At 37.9% G+C, this 12871-nt stretch overlaps 1 protein-coding gene and 1 long non-coding RNA gene across 3 annotated transcripts in view; one reads left to right on the forward strand and one right to left on the reverse strand.

The window, feature by feature from the left end:
- The window catches only part of ASB5 (ankyrin repeat and SOCS box containing 5), a 59167-nt gene that overhangs the window by 26425 nt on the left and 19871 nt on the right, over positions 1 to 12871 (reverse strand). The window lies entirely within an intron of this gene.
- The window catches only part of LOC129059150 (uncharacterized), a 33935-nt gene that overhangs the window by 17181 nt on the left and 3883 nt on the right, over positions 1 to 12871 (forward strand). The gene's annotated exons all lie outside the window — the stretch shown is intronic.

Here is a 12871-nt window from a genome sequence, read left to right on the forward strand (position 1 = left end):
ACTTATACATATACATATTTGAATTTACAACTATTTAAGTTCTCCCTTCTAAACTCAGCTTAGATCAGTTGTGTTATGTAGAAAATTGTCCATTTTGTCTTAATATTCAAAATTATTGGCATTATATTGTTATATAATAACCACTTACGGTAAAAATTTCAGTGATATCTGCTAATATATTCTCTTCCTAAATCCAGCTGTTGTTTATTTGCACCTCTATAACAATGACAAGTTTGGACAGAGGTTGTCCAAAGAACCATCTTTTTTGACTTTGTTGATTCTTCCTGTCTTCGTTTTTCACTTTATTAATTTCTGCTTGCAGCTTTCTTATTTTCTTCATCAGTTTGTGGAAAGTGAGTGTTTTATTCTTTACATAATTTTGATTTCTTGACCTATGAGTTACTTTAAAATATTTTTTCTTAACTTCCAAATAATTTTTTTTCTAATTACATTTTGTTAATGATTTCTACATTAAAATTACTGAGGCCAGTTATATGTTCCCTATCAGAGGTCAGCAAACTATGGCGCATAGGCCAAATTTAGCCTATCATCTGTTTTTGTAAATAAAGTTTTATTGTAACAGAACTAAACTCAATTATTTATATATTATCTATATTTTCTTTTACATAACATCAAAATTGAAACTGTACTCAACTAGTCCCACAAAGTTGACCCAGGAGACTAAAATATTTACTCTTTAATCTTTTACAGGAAAAGTTTGCCAACCTCTGGACTTTATAATGTTAGTCATTTAAAATTTACTGAGACATGCTTTATAGTCCTGTGTGTACTTAACTCTTACAAATGTTCAAAATGTCCATGAAAAGAATGTGGATATGAAGTTCCATATATCAATTAGGTCTATCTTTTTAAATTATTCTACATGTTTATATAATGAAGACATTTGTCTGCGTAACCAATCAATTACTAAGATAATTTGATTAAAATTTTTCTCCTTAAAAATTAGGTACATTTTTGAATTTTATATTGTAAAGCAATTTTATTATATGAATAAGAATTATTACAGCTTTTTAGTAAATTCAACCTCTTATTATATAGTGGCATCTAGTAGGTTTTTTCCTTTATTTTTATTTTTTATTTTTTTGGAGACAGGTCTTACTTACTCTGTTGCCCAGGCTGGAGTGCGGTGGCACAATCTCGGCTCACTGCAACCTCCATCTCCCAGGTTCAAATGATCCTCCCATCTCAGCCTCCTGAGTAGCTGGGATTACAGGCATGCACCACCACGCCCGGCTAATTTTTTGTATTTTTGGTAGAGACAGGGTTTCACCATGTTGCCCAGGCTAGTCTCGAACCCCTGAGCTCAAGCAGTCTGCCTGCCTTGGCCTCCCAAAATGCTGGGATTACAGGCATGAGCCACCACGCAGGCAATTTTTTCCCTTAAAGTCTTATTTTTCTCATATTAATATAGCAACAGCACTTTTAGTTAGTATTTCCCTTAGGCACATCTTTCTTGATCCTTTTATTTTCAACCTTTCTGAATCCTTATGTTTTAGACAGGACATTTCTAAAAATATATTGCTGGATATTACAAAAATTCAATATGAACACTGTAATCTTTTAACTGGAAAAGCCATTCAATTTATAGCTATTTAATCGCTGATGTATTTGGATTTATTTTTCCCACATTAGTTTGGTGCTTTGTATTTGACTCACCATTTCTATGTTTCTTTGCTCACTTTCTTTTGTTCTTTTAAATTTTTTTATAATCCCGTATTTCCCGCTTCTAGTCTGAATGGTATATATTATATTTACGATTTTTAAAACATTGTGCCTAAAATTTTATTCAGACTCAAGCATTAAGGAGAGCTAGAATAAAATTATAGCCATAATCTTGTCTACAGAAGTGACATCTTTCAAGTATAAGTTTGGGGTGATACATGCTTCATACACCAAAGCACAAATTCATAGATGTATGGGGCATACCACATAAACTGCACTTACATCCACAGCTACATACACCTATAGCACTGAATAAAAATACTGCCGTTTTTAATAGGCCAATTACTACTTCAATTGCTATGTATGATTTAAATGTGGAACAGCTGTTTAGAAACACGACCTCACTTCTAGTACAGGGAGGCACTGACTCTTCCTCTAACAGTGGCTATCTCTTTGATAAATCTCAATTTTATCCCACGACCAAGTGAAAATAGCCAAACTGTAAACAGTCACTTGAGTTAAGATGACTCAGGGGTTGGGCCTGGTGGTTCACACCTGTAATCCCAACACTTTTAGAGACGGAGGAGGTGGGAGGATTGCTTGGGGCCAGTAGTTTGAGATCAGCCTGGGCAACATAGAGAGACCCCCATCTCTACAAAAAATTAATTTAAAAATTAGCTGGGCATGGTGACATGTGCCTATAACCCCAGATACTCAGGATGTCAGGGCTTATCCTGAGTAGCTGGGACTACAGGCACACTACAGGTTCAAGTGGGGAGGATCACTTGAGCCCAGGAGTTCAAGGCTGCAGTGAGCTATGATTGCACCACTGTGCTCCCACCTGGGCAACAGAGACCCTATCTCAACAACAACAGCAACAATAACAAAAAAGATGACCCAGGCCTCACCTCAGTCACCATCCTCTTTATAAGCTGTCCCCTAAACCCAGCTCTTCAGGGTTTCCAGATAAACTTAATTATTCATTACCAGGAAGTGATGAGATATGTTATGAAGCTATGCAAACATAATGAAACACAAAGAAGTCCCCCATATTGACAAAGGGCTAATATCCAGAATCTACAAAGAACTTAAACAAATTTATGAGAAAAAATCAAACAACCCCATCAAAAGGTGGGGAAAGGATATGAACAAACACTTTTCAAAAGAAGACATTTGTGCAGCCAACAGACACATGAAAAAATGCTCATCATCACCGGTCATCAGAGAAATGCAAATCAAAACCACAATGAGATACCATGTCACACCAGTTAGAATGGCAATCATTAAAAACAGGTGCTGGAGAGGATGTAGAGAAATAGGAACGCTTTTACACTGTTGGTGGGAGTGTAAACTAGTTCAACCATTGTGGAAGACAATGTGGCGATTCCTCAAGGATCTAGAACTAGAAATACCATTTGACCCAGCCATCTCATTACTGGGTATATACCCAAAGGATTATAAATCATGCTACTATAAAGACACATGCACACGTATGTTTATTGCATCACTATTCACAACAGCAAAGACTTGGAACCAACCCAAATGTCCATCAATGATAGACTGGATTAAGAAAATGTGGCACATATACACCATGGAATACTATGCACCCATAAAAAAGGATGAGTTCATGTCATTTGTAGCGACATGGATGAAGCTGGAAACCATCATTCTGAGCAAACTATCGCAAGGACAGAAAAACCAAACACCGCATGTTCTTACTCATAGGTGGGAATTGAACAATGAGAACACTTGGACACAGGGTGAGGAACATCACACACTGGGGCCTGTTGTGGGGTGGGGGCTGGGGGAGGGATAACATTAGGAGAAATACCTAATGTAAATGATGAGTTAGTAGGTGCAGCAAACCAACACGGCACTTGTATACATATGTAACAAACCTGCATGTTGTGCACATGTACCATAGAACTTAAAGTATATAAAAAAAATTACACAGACCAAAAAAAAAAGAAATCCCCCATATTGATCTTGGTGTAAAATTAGTAATGGTTATTTAACTTAGGCTAATTAGAACTTGCTGTGTTGCTGTTAAAATATCAGAATTGCAAGAAGTGGGGGAAAATGTTTTACTGTATTTAATTTTAACCATAAGGAGAAAGGTTTTTACAGCTACTATAAGAATATTTATGGGTCAAGAGATAATAGGGAGAAAGGAAGAATGATGCTATTCGATGAGATTTTTCTGAGGCAATCTTCTATAAAGTTTTAAAAAATCTTATCTTAAGAAAAAGAAGAACCTTTCAGACCATCTATCAGATACATGCAGTAAATGTATGCAGGATGTAAGGAATGGACTCTGAAAGATAATTTCATTTAAACCAGTATCACAGCACTAGCCGTGACCACAGAGTACGAGTGTAGACAGTCCATACCACAGTGCAGTTGCTTATTTAGTGAATTCAGGTGCTGTGAACTGTTTCTCCAGATATTAAAGCTGAAACATGAACTACACCAATAATGATATGGGGAATGCTTTTTAAAAAATGCATTTGCAGAAGCAAACTCTCCTCAGTATACTGAATGTCCAGATGTGTGCACAGCTCAAAGTGAGACACTTCCTTAAGAATGGTAAGGGGTAGCTACAAAAACAAAACAGAAAACCTTCAGAAGACATGATGGTTAATGACGGAATGTTGAAGGCTTTCCCTCTCAATTAAAAAACAAAAATGAACACTCCCTACCACCAATCTATTCAACATCATACAGGAGGTTTAATCCATAGAATAAAGAAAGAAGAAGAAATAAAAATGGTACAACATTTAGAAAGGAAACAAAACTCTCATTATTGACAAATAATATAACTTTCCACATAAAAAATCCCTATAGAACCCATAGATTCCTATTAGAATTAATAAGAGAGCTTAGAAAATTTCTTTGGTATGAAGTTAATATACAAAAATTAATGTATTTCTCTCTGCCCTTGACAAACAGGTTGAAAATGTAAAAATTTATTAAGATATTATTTATGGTAGCATAAAACAATTTGTTACCTATGAATAAATTCAACAAATATATATAAGATCTCCCCAGGAGATGATAATAAAACATTATTGGGAGATATTCAATCAAACCTATATAAATGAGAAACTATATTACATTTATGATTGGAAAGCCAAGTATTACAAAGTTGTAGATTCTCCTTCAAATAAATGATTTATAGGTTCAATGAATTCCAACAAAAATGCAACAAGTATTGTGCGAACCACAGAAATTACTTCTAAAATTGATACATAGAATTTCAAATTACCAAGAATAGCCAAAACTGTGAAAAAATAGAAGAATGTGGGACATCTTGTTCTGTCTATGAAGACCTATTCTAAAGCTACAGAAATCAGTTTAGTGTAGTACAGGTCCAGAGCAATGTAACTGATAAGAGCCCATAAACAGACTCATACATGAAGAAACACTAGACTTACACAAACTGGGCACTGTAGTGACTATAGAGTATGAAATATAGAACTCACTTTCCAATACGTGGTGTGAATATAATTGACTATGCATTTGGTGAAAAATGGACTTAAACCATACAAAAAATTAATTTCAAGTGGATGAATTTCAAAGGAATGCTTTAAGAATATGGAAAAAATACTTCCATTACCTTGAAGTGCCGAAAGATTTTTAAGATGAATTCCACAAAAAGTCTTAATCAAAGTGGAAAAAATTTGTAAATTTCACTATTTTTAAATAAAGAGTTTCTGTTCACCAGTAGAAACACCAGTAAAAAGTGAAAAGTCAAGCCACGGAAGATATTTGTAAATAGTTCTTGTAAATGTTTTCATTTTCTTACAATTTTAGGATACAAAATAACTTCTAAAACTCAATTTTAAAAAGGGGGAAGACAGATGGCCTGATAGAATAGAAGGCAAAATATTTGGCAAGCACATTACAAAGGAAGAAGTACAAATGGTCAACAAAAATCAAAATGGCATTATTAGTCAGGGAAATGAAAATTAAACCATAATATACTCCCACATGCCCACCATATTGGCAATTTTTTATTTTTTATTTTTTCATTTTTTTGAGATTGAGTCACTCTGTCATGCAGGCTGGAGTGTAGCAACATGATCATGGCTCACTGCAGCCTCACCCTCCCCAGGCTCTGGTGGGTCTCCCTCCTCAACCTCTCAAGTACCTGGGACTACAGGTGCACACCACCGTGCCCAGCTAACTTTTGTATTTTTTGTACCGATGGGGTTTTGCCATGTTGCCCAAGCTGGTCTCCTGAGCTCAAGTGATCCACCCACCTCGACCTACCAAAGAGCTGGGATTGCAGGTGTGAGCCACTGTACCCACCCCACATTGGCAAACATTAAGAGTACTGACAATATGTGAATTCTCATAACCCGCTGGGGTTTCACCACAGATACAGCCACATTGGAAAACAGGGCAATACTATCTTAAAAAATGGAAATGCACAGGCCCTATGACCTGGAAATTTCACTTCTAGAGCTATAAAAACTTATTTATACTAGATGTTTATAGAAATATTGTTTATAATTGCCCCAGATTGGTAATGGAATTTACATTATTGAAAATGAATGAATCTAGATATATGTAGACAATTATGTCATACTGTTCATTGTAAAAGTAAATAACAAAAGAATATTTAGAGAATGATTCAATATAGGGTTGAAAAATAGGTTAAACCATATCAATATGAGATGTATGCATAGGAGCTGAAACTAAAGAAAGGCAAGAAAATGATTACTATAAAAAGTAGTCACTCGGTCTTGATGGGAGAAGAAGGTATTGTGATTGAAAAGAGATACATGAAGGCTTCTGGGGTTCTATTTCATGACTTGAATGGTGGTTATACAGGTTTACATTTTGTTTTGTTTTGCTTTGTTTTTTTTTTGAGACAGAGTCTTATTCTGTCGCCCAGGCTAGAGTGCAGTGGTGTGATCTCGGCTCCCTGAAACCTCTGCTTCCCTGGTTCCAGCGATTCTCCTGCCTCAGCCTACCGAGTAGCTGGGATGACAGGCATGGGCCACCACACTCGACCAATTTTTGTATTTTCAGTAGAGACAGGGTTTCGCCATCTTGGCTAGGCTGGTCTTGAACTTCTGACTTCAAGTAATCTGCCTGCCTCAGCCTCCCAAAGTGTTGGGATTACAGGCGTGAGCCACGGCATCTGGCCTATACAGTTTTTTTGTTTCAAAATCTTGTATTAAACTCTGTAAACAAAGTTCTGTCCATTTTCCCCAGTTGTGGTGTATTTTATGATCAAGAAAATACTAATTAACAAAAAGATCCCAGGTAAAAAGATTTTAAAATAGAGGAAGAGGTTAACAGAAAATGTGACACTCCCAATATGAGAAGAGAAGAGTAAACACTTGGCTCTTCTTACCCTGCTGTTCTTTATTCCAACCTGCAGTCTTACTGGGACTCCCTGCTCTCCCTGACTGGGAAGATCTGCTGAATGTCTGCTCTACCACTGAGGGCAATAAGAGACTTTAGTTCTTCTCCCATTGGTGCTGAGGAGTAACAGGGCATCCGAGAAGACTTAGGAACTTTCTCCTCATGAAACTGTGCTTGGTGGAGAGGATGAGAAAATATGGAGTTAGACGAGCGCTCCAGAGTGCTGGGGAAGCAAAATTTCCAACAGCATTCTTTAAGTGACCTTAGGCGATCCTTAAAAGAAAGTGAGTTGGCTGGGCGCGATGGCTCACGCCTGTCATCCCCGCACTTTGGGAGGCCCAGGCGGGCGAATCACGAGGTCAGGAGATCGAGACCATCCTGGCTAACACAGTGAAACCCCGTCTCTACTAAAAATACAAAAAATTAGCCCGGTGTGGTGGTGGGCGCCTGTAGTCCCAGCTACTGGGGAGGCTGAGGCAGGAGAATGGCGTGAACCCGGGAGGTGGAGCTTGCAGTGAGCCGAGATGGTGCCACTGCACTCCAGCCAGGGCGACAGAGTGAGACTCCATCTCAAAAAAAAAAAAAAAAAAAAGAAAGTGAGTTAAGTGCAATATCGCCTGCAAGGCCACAGGGAGTGTCCTAAAATAATGATCATTACACATTATTTGGTGACTCAGTGCAGCTGTTCTGAGTTCGGTCAAGTACATTTATGTTCTGGAATAGAGTGGCTGACGTCATGGGCGTGATAAATTCACAAAAGGTAACTTCGGTTCTTTGTGCTAAAAGTTTCTCTGGCCAGGAAACTGATTCACCAGAAGTCAAAATAAATGTGCATAGCATTATTTAGCATTCAGAGCTAAAAGCAGACGTAGAAATCATTTTCTTTAGCCATTTACAAATGGCTTCAAAGAGCCCGAGGAGTTCAATAAAGCTACCTCAGAGTGTGCTGGCAAAGTGTGGGCTCTGTTTCCCATCAGGGCAGCTTCCACTCTTAGCTTTTCAAAATGACCTTCCAGATCACAAAGGGCCAATGGCTTTAGAAAAGATTCAAAAACCAGTGATCCTGTCTAACTCCTTCATTTTGCAGATAAAGAAACAGGTCGAGAGAGGGGAGGTGGTATTCTCAAAGCGGCTCATAGGGCTCTCAGCAAAACAAGACAGGAACCGAGATTGTCTGCTTCCGACTTGGACTCTTTCCAATGTACTAGATTGCTAGTTAACGCCACATGCGAACAAATCTAAACCAGTGAACATAAAACAAGGAAGACAGAAACAGATCTCTCATCACCAGCACCTACATCATAAGGTTTTCATAAAGATTAAATGCGTTTATAACGCTACTTGTTTAGAGCAGCTCCTGGCATGTACGTAAGAACTGGGCATTTACCATTCTTATAAAATGACACTTTTCTGGTCCTTTCATTCTCTTTACCCGCTTTGTTCACACACTGTTTTATCTACCAACTGCCAGCTTGAAATTTTCAAAGGGTCACAAATCCATACAAGGAATGAAATCAACAATCTGTGTTCTCTAGTCTGAGGACAACAGCTGCCGAGGAGAAAATCTGATCTGCACCATGGACAAGGACTTAATGTAAGAACCATTTTACACATAATCCTTCTCCTCCCCACGGCTCTAGCCACAGATACATTTATCACCACTTAACCATGTGCTCATGGGAGGTTTAGCCTCTGACAGCAGTTGGGACGTTTTATGTTGATACTTTTAATGAAAATCAAACATATTTGCAGAAGTGTATCTTAAGAGCAGAAAGCACAGAAGGTCAGGAGTCCCAAATGTGCTGGCCTCAACTCCAGTTTTACAAGCCAAGGTGGCATCCTGTCCATGCTGGTAGGACAGCAGGTGTCCTGCAGATACTGTGCCTTTGTCCAACTATCTCCAAACAGGAGACCTCGCTCACTATGGGAGCTGCTTCCTTCTCTTTCCGTTGCTTTACAGTGACTGCAGGAAAATAGATTTCCCATTGCTGGAGACAGATCATCCCTCCCATCGGAATCTTCCAGCAGCCTATGTATGAATAAGCCAGTTGTGTGCATGCGCAAAAGTAAGATTTCTATTTTTTGTTTGTTTAATCATTCTTACTTTTGTTAACTAAAACAGATACTAAAGGATTTAAGACACAAGCATCAATGCAGAGTATCTGGAAGGGTGAAGACCTAAAGTCCAGAGTGGCTGTTTTTAGCAGGTACTGATTCTCAGTTTCATATCAGCCATAGCCCTTCCTGTGACACCATCTAACACTTGATAATTTTCTGGTCTGCTTGAGAGAAAAAAGAGAGTAATCTCCTTGTCAGTTATAGTTCCCATACCTGGTGTCTGTGATGTTTTCTCTTTGCCACACACACTTTGAAGTACCATATTGAGCATTCAATCTTAAATACACAAACAATGTTTAAAATGTTCCGGCCGGTTGCGGTGGCTCACGTCTGTAATCCCAGCATTTTGGGAGGCTGAGGCAGGCGGATCACTTGAGGTCAGGAGTTTGAAACCAGCCTGGCTAACATGGTGAAACCCCAGCTCTACTAAACATACAAAAATTAGCCAGGCATGGTGGCACGTGCCTGTAATCCCAGCTACTCAGGAGGTTGAGGCAGGAGAATCGCTTGAACCCAGGAGGCAGAGGTTGCAGTGAACCGAGATCGCGCCATTGCACTCCAGCCTGGGCAACACAGCGAGACTCTGTCTCACTAAAAAAAAAAAAAAATTGTTTGAAGATTGGCTCAGAAAGCTTAAAAGATTAAGAATAAAAGTGTATTCAATTAAAAATGGAGAATCAAAAGGTGAACAAGCAGTGTTCTTTACTTAAAGGAAAATGATCTTCGAGTTAATAAGACATGAAAAAACACTTGAATACATTAGCAGCCATTAACTGATTCTAGTTAAAAAGAAACACATAGGACCAGCATGATTGTTCACGCCTGTAATCCCAGCATTTTGGGAGGCGGAGGCGGGAGGATTACTTAAGCCCAGGAGTTCGAGACTACCCTGGGCAAGCAACATGGCTAGACCCCACCTCCACAAAAAATACAAAAATTAGCTGGGCATGGTGGTACACACCTGTAGACCCAAGCTACTCAGGAGGCTGAGACAGGAGGATGGATTGAGTCCAGGAGCTTGAGGCTACAGTGAGCTATGATCGCAGCACTGCACTCCAGCCTGGGTGACAGAGCAAGACCTTGTCTCAAAAAAAAAAAAAAAAGAAAAGAAAAGACAAGCACATAAAATATTTTTATTTGGCGGAGTGTGCAGGGGTGCTGTTCTAATGCCAATTTTATGAGGTTAAAAGAAATCGGGAAAAGGGACAATACGTCTGATTAAGAAGAAGGAATGGAAGGCATTACTTATAGATTCAACTTTGGACAGTATTCATTTTCTGTCTTCATTTGTTCTTTGAAAATTAACTTCCGGAATCAATATCCATTAACACTTATTCAGTGCACAGGCACCCACAACATTCAGCTAGGGACAATTGGAACAGGTACCATCCTGCATTGAAAAGGGTAACAAATTCCATTCACTTAAGTTTGAGTCCCCTCACTTTCTCCCTTCCTCTTTTCCTTTCTTCCTTCCATGAATATTCATTAAGAACCTGCCATGTGCTGGCATTTGTCTAAATTCTGAAGACGAAGTGAATCTGTCTTCATATGGCATACAAGCTAGTAATGATATTGACTTGATGAGATGGTCAGTATTGAGTTTGTTTAGGCTGTCATGAAAATGGGGAAAAAGCCACACAGAAAATGTTAAGATAATCCGTGTCTTGCTGGGGTTGGTACAAAGACTCTGAAAGACAGATTGCAACCCAATACAGATACTAGTTCTGGACAAAGGACACTGCCTGTTTCATAATATAAAGAAACAAAATCTCACAAATGCTAAGAATGTATGATGTCAGAAGCAATGTCAGAAGACCAGGGCTCACATTTTTACTTTCCTCTAAGATCAACAACCTTGAGCAAATGCCTCTGCAGTTTAAAGCCTTTTTTCTTCTCTACAAAGGAAGCATAACATAATACCATTACCTTATGTAGGGCACAGTTATGAGGATTATGGCATGTGTGAAAGTTTGTGAATTATAACAAAAATGTAATGTACTATCATTACATTAAAGTGTGAGGTAGGGCATGTTCAGGTCAAAGCCTAGGAAAAGAAAATGTCAAAAAAGACCAACTATACACATGTATTAAGTCCAATTACAAAACTTTGAGAAACATGAGACTTACTTTATGTTGAAGAGAATGTTTACTTTTTTCCCTTTCTCATTGTCTCCTGTCTTCAAATATTAATCACATAATATATACTGGAAAAACAACTCACAGATATACCTCAGTTTTTAAAAATGTAGTCTATAAAAAATGTACATTTATAAAACAAAGATTGTTTCTTTCCAAAGGACAAAATTCAGTGATTTACTAAAAGTTCTTTTATACACAATTTATAAAGCCCAACAGTGCACACATTCTGGTAAACTTTTTGACTGGTATTTTACCAAGTTTCAAACATAGCTTTTAAAGAACCTAGGATTTAGCTATTTTGAAAAATAGTTCATACTGATCAGGCAAAAACTGAAAGCATTCCTGCTGAGAACTGGAACAAGACAATGATGCCCACTCTCATTACTCCTATTCCTATAATATTGAAAGTCCTTGCCAGAGCAATCAGGCAAGAGAAAGAAATAAAAGGCATCCAAATAGAAGTCATTGAACTATCTGTCTTTGCTGATGATGTGATTCTTTACTTAGAAAACCCTAAGAACTCTAGCAAAGGTCTCCTGGAACTGATAAACACCTTCAGTAAAGTTTCAGGATACAAAATTAACGTACAAAAATCAGTAGCATTTCTATACACCAATAACACTCAAGCTGAGAGCCCAATCAAGAACATAATCTTGATTTACAATAGCTTGCATTTTACATTTACAATAGCTGCAACAACAATAAAATACCTATGAATATAGCTAACCCAGCGGGTGAAAGATCTCTACGAGGAGAACCACAAAACACTGTGAAAGTCCTCATAGATGATCCAAACAAAAAAATCCCATGCTCGTGGATTGGAAAAATCAGTATCATTAAAATGGCCATACTGCCCAAAGAAGTTTACAGATTCAGTGTTACTTCTACCAAACCAGGAACATCATTTTTCACAGAACTAGAAAAACCTATTATAAAAGTAAGATGGAACTATGGAACCAAAAAAGAGCCTGAATAGCCACAGCAATCCTAAGCAAAAAGAACAAAGCCAGAGGCAATCACATTACCAGAATTCAAACTATATTCTAAGGCTACAGTAACTGAAACAGCATGGTAGTGGTGCAACAACAAATACATAGACCAATGGAACAGAATAGAGAGTGCAGAAATGCTGTAGACCTATGGCCCTCTGATCTTCAACAAAGTTGACAAAAATAACAATGGGGAAAGGACTCCCTATTCAATACATGATTCTGGAATACCTGGCTAGCTATATGCAGAAAAATGAAACTGGACCCCTTCCTTACACCACATACAAAAATTAATTCAAAATAGATTAAATATTTAAATGTAGATCCTCAAACTATAAGAATCCTAGAAGAAAACCTAGGAAACACCATTCTGGACATCAGCCTTGTGAAAGAATTTATGACAAAGCCCTCAAAAGCAATTGCAAAAAAAAAAAAAAAAATGACAAATGGAACCTAATTAAAGTTTTGCATGGCAGAAGGAACTATTAACAGAGTAAACAAGTGACCTACAGAATGAAGAAGATATTCACAAACTTTGCATCTAACAAAAAGGTCTAATGTCCAGA

The sequence above is a fragment of the Pongo abelii genome, chromosome 3 (assembly GCF_028885655.2).
Source record: "Pongo abelii isolate AG06213 chromosome 3, NHGRI_mPonAbe1-v2.0_pri, whole genome shotgun sequence".
Taxonomy (NCBI): domain Eukaryota; kingdom Metazoa; phylum Chordata; class Mammalia; order Primates; family Hominidae; genus Pongo; species Pongo abelii.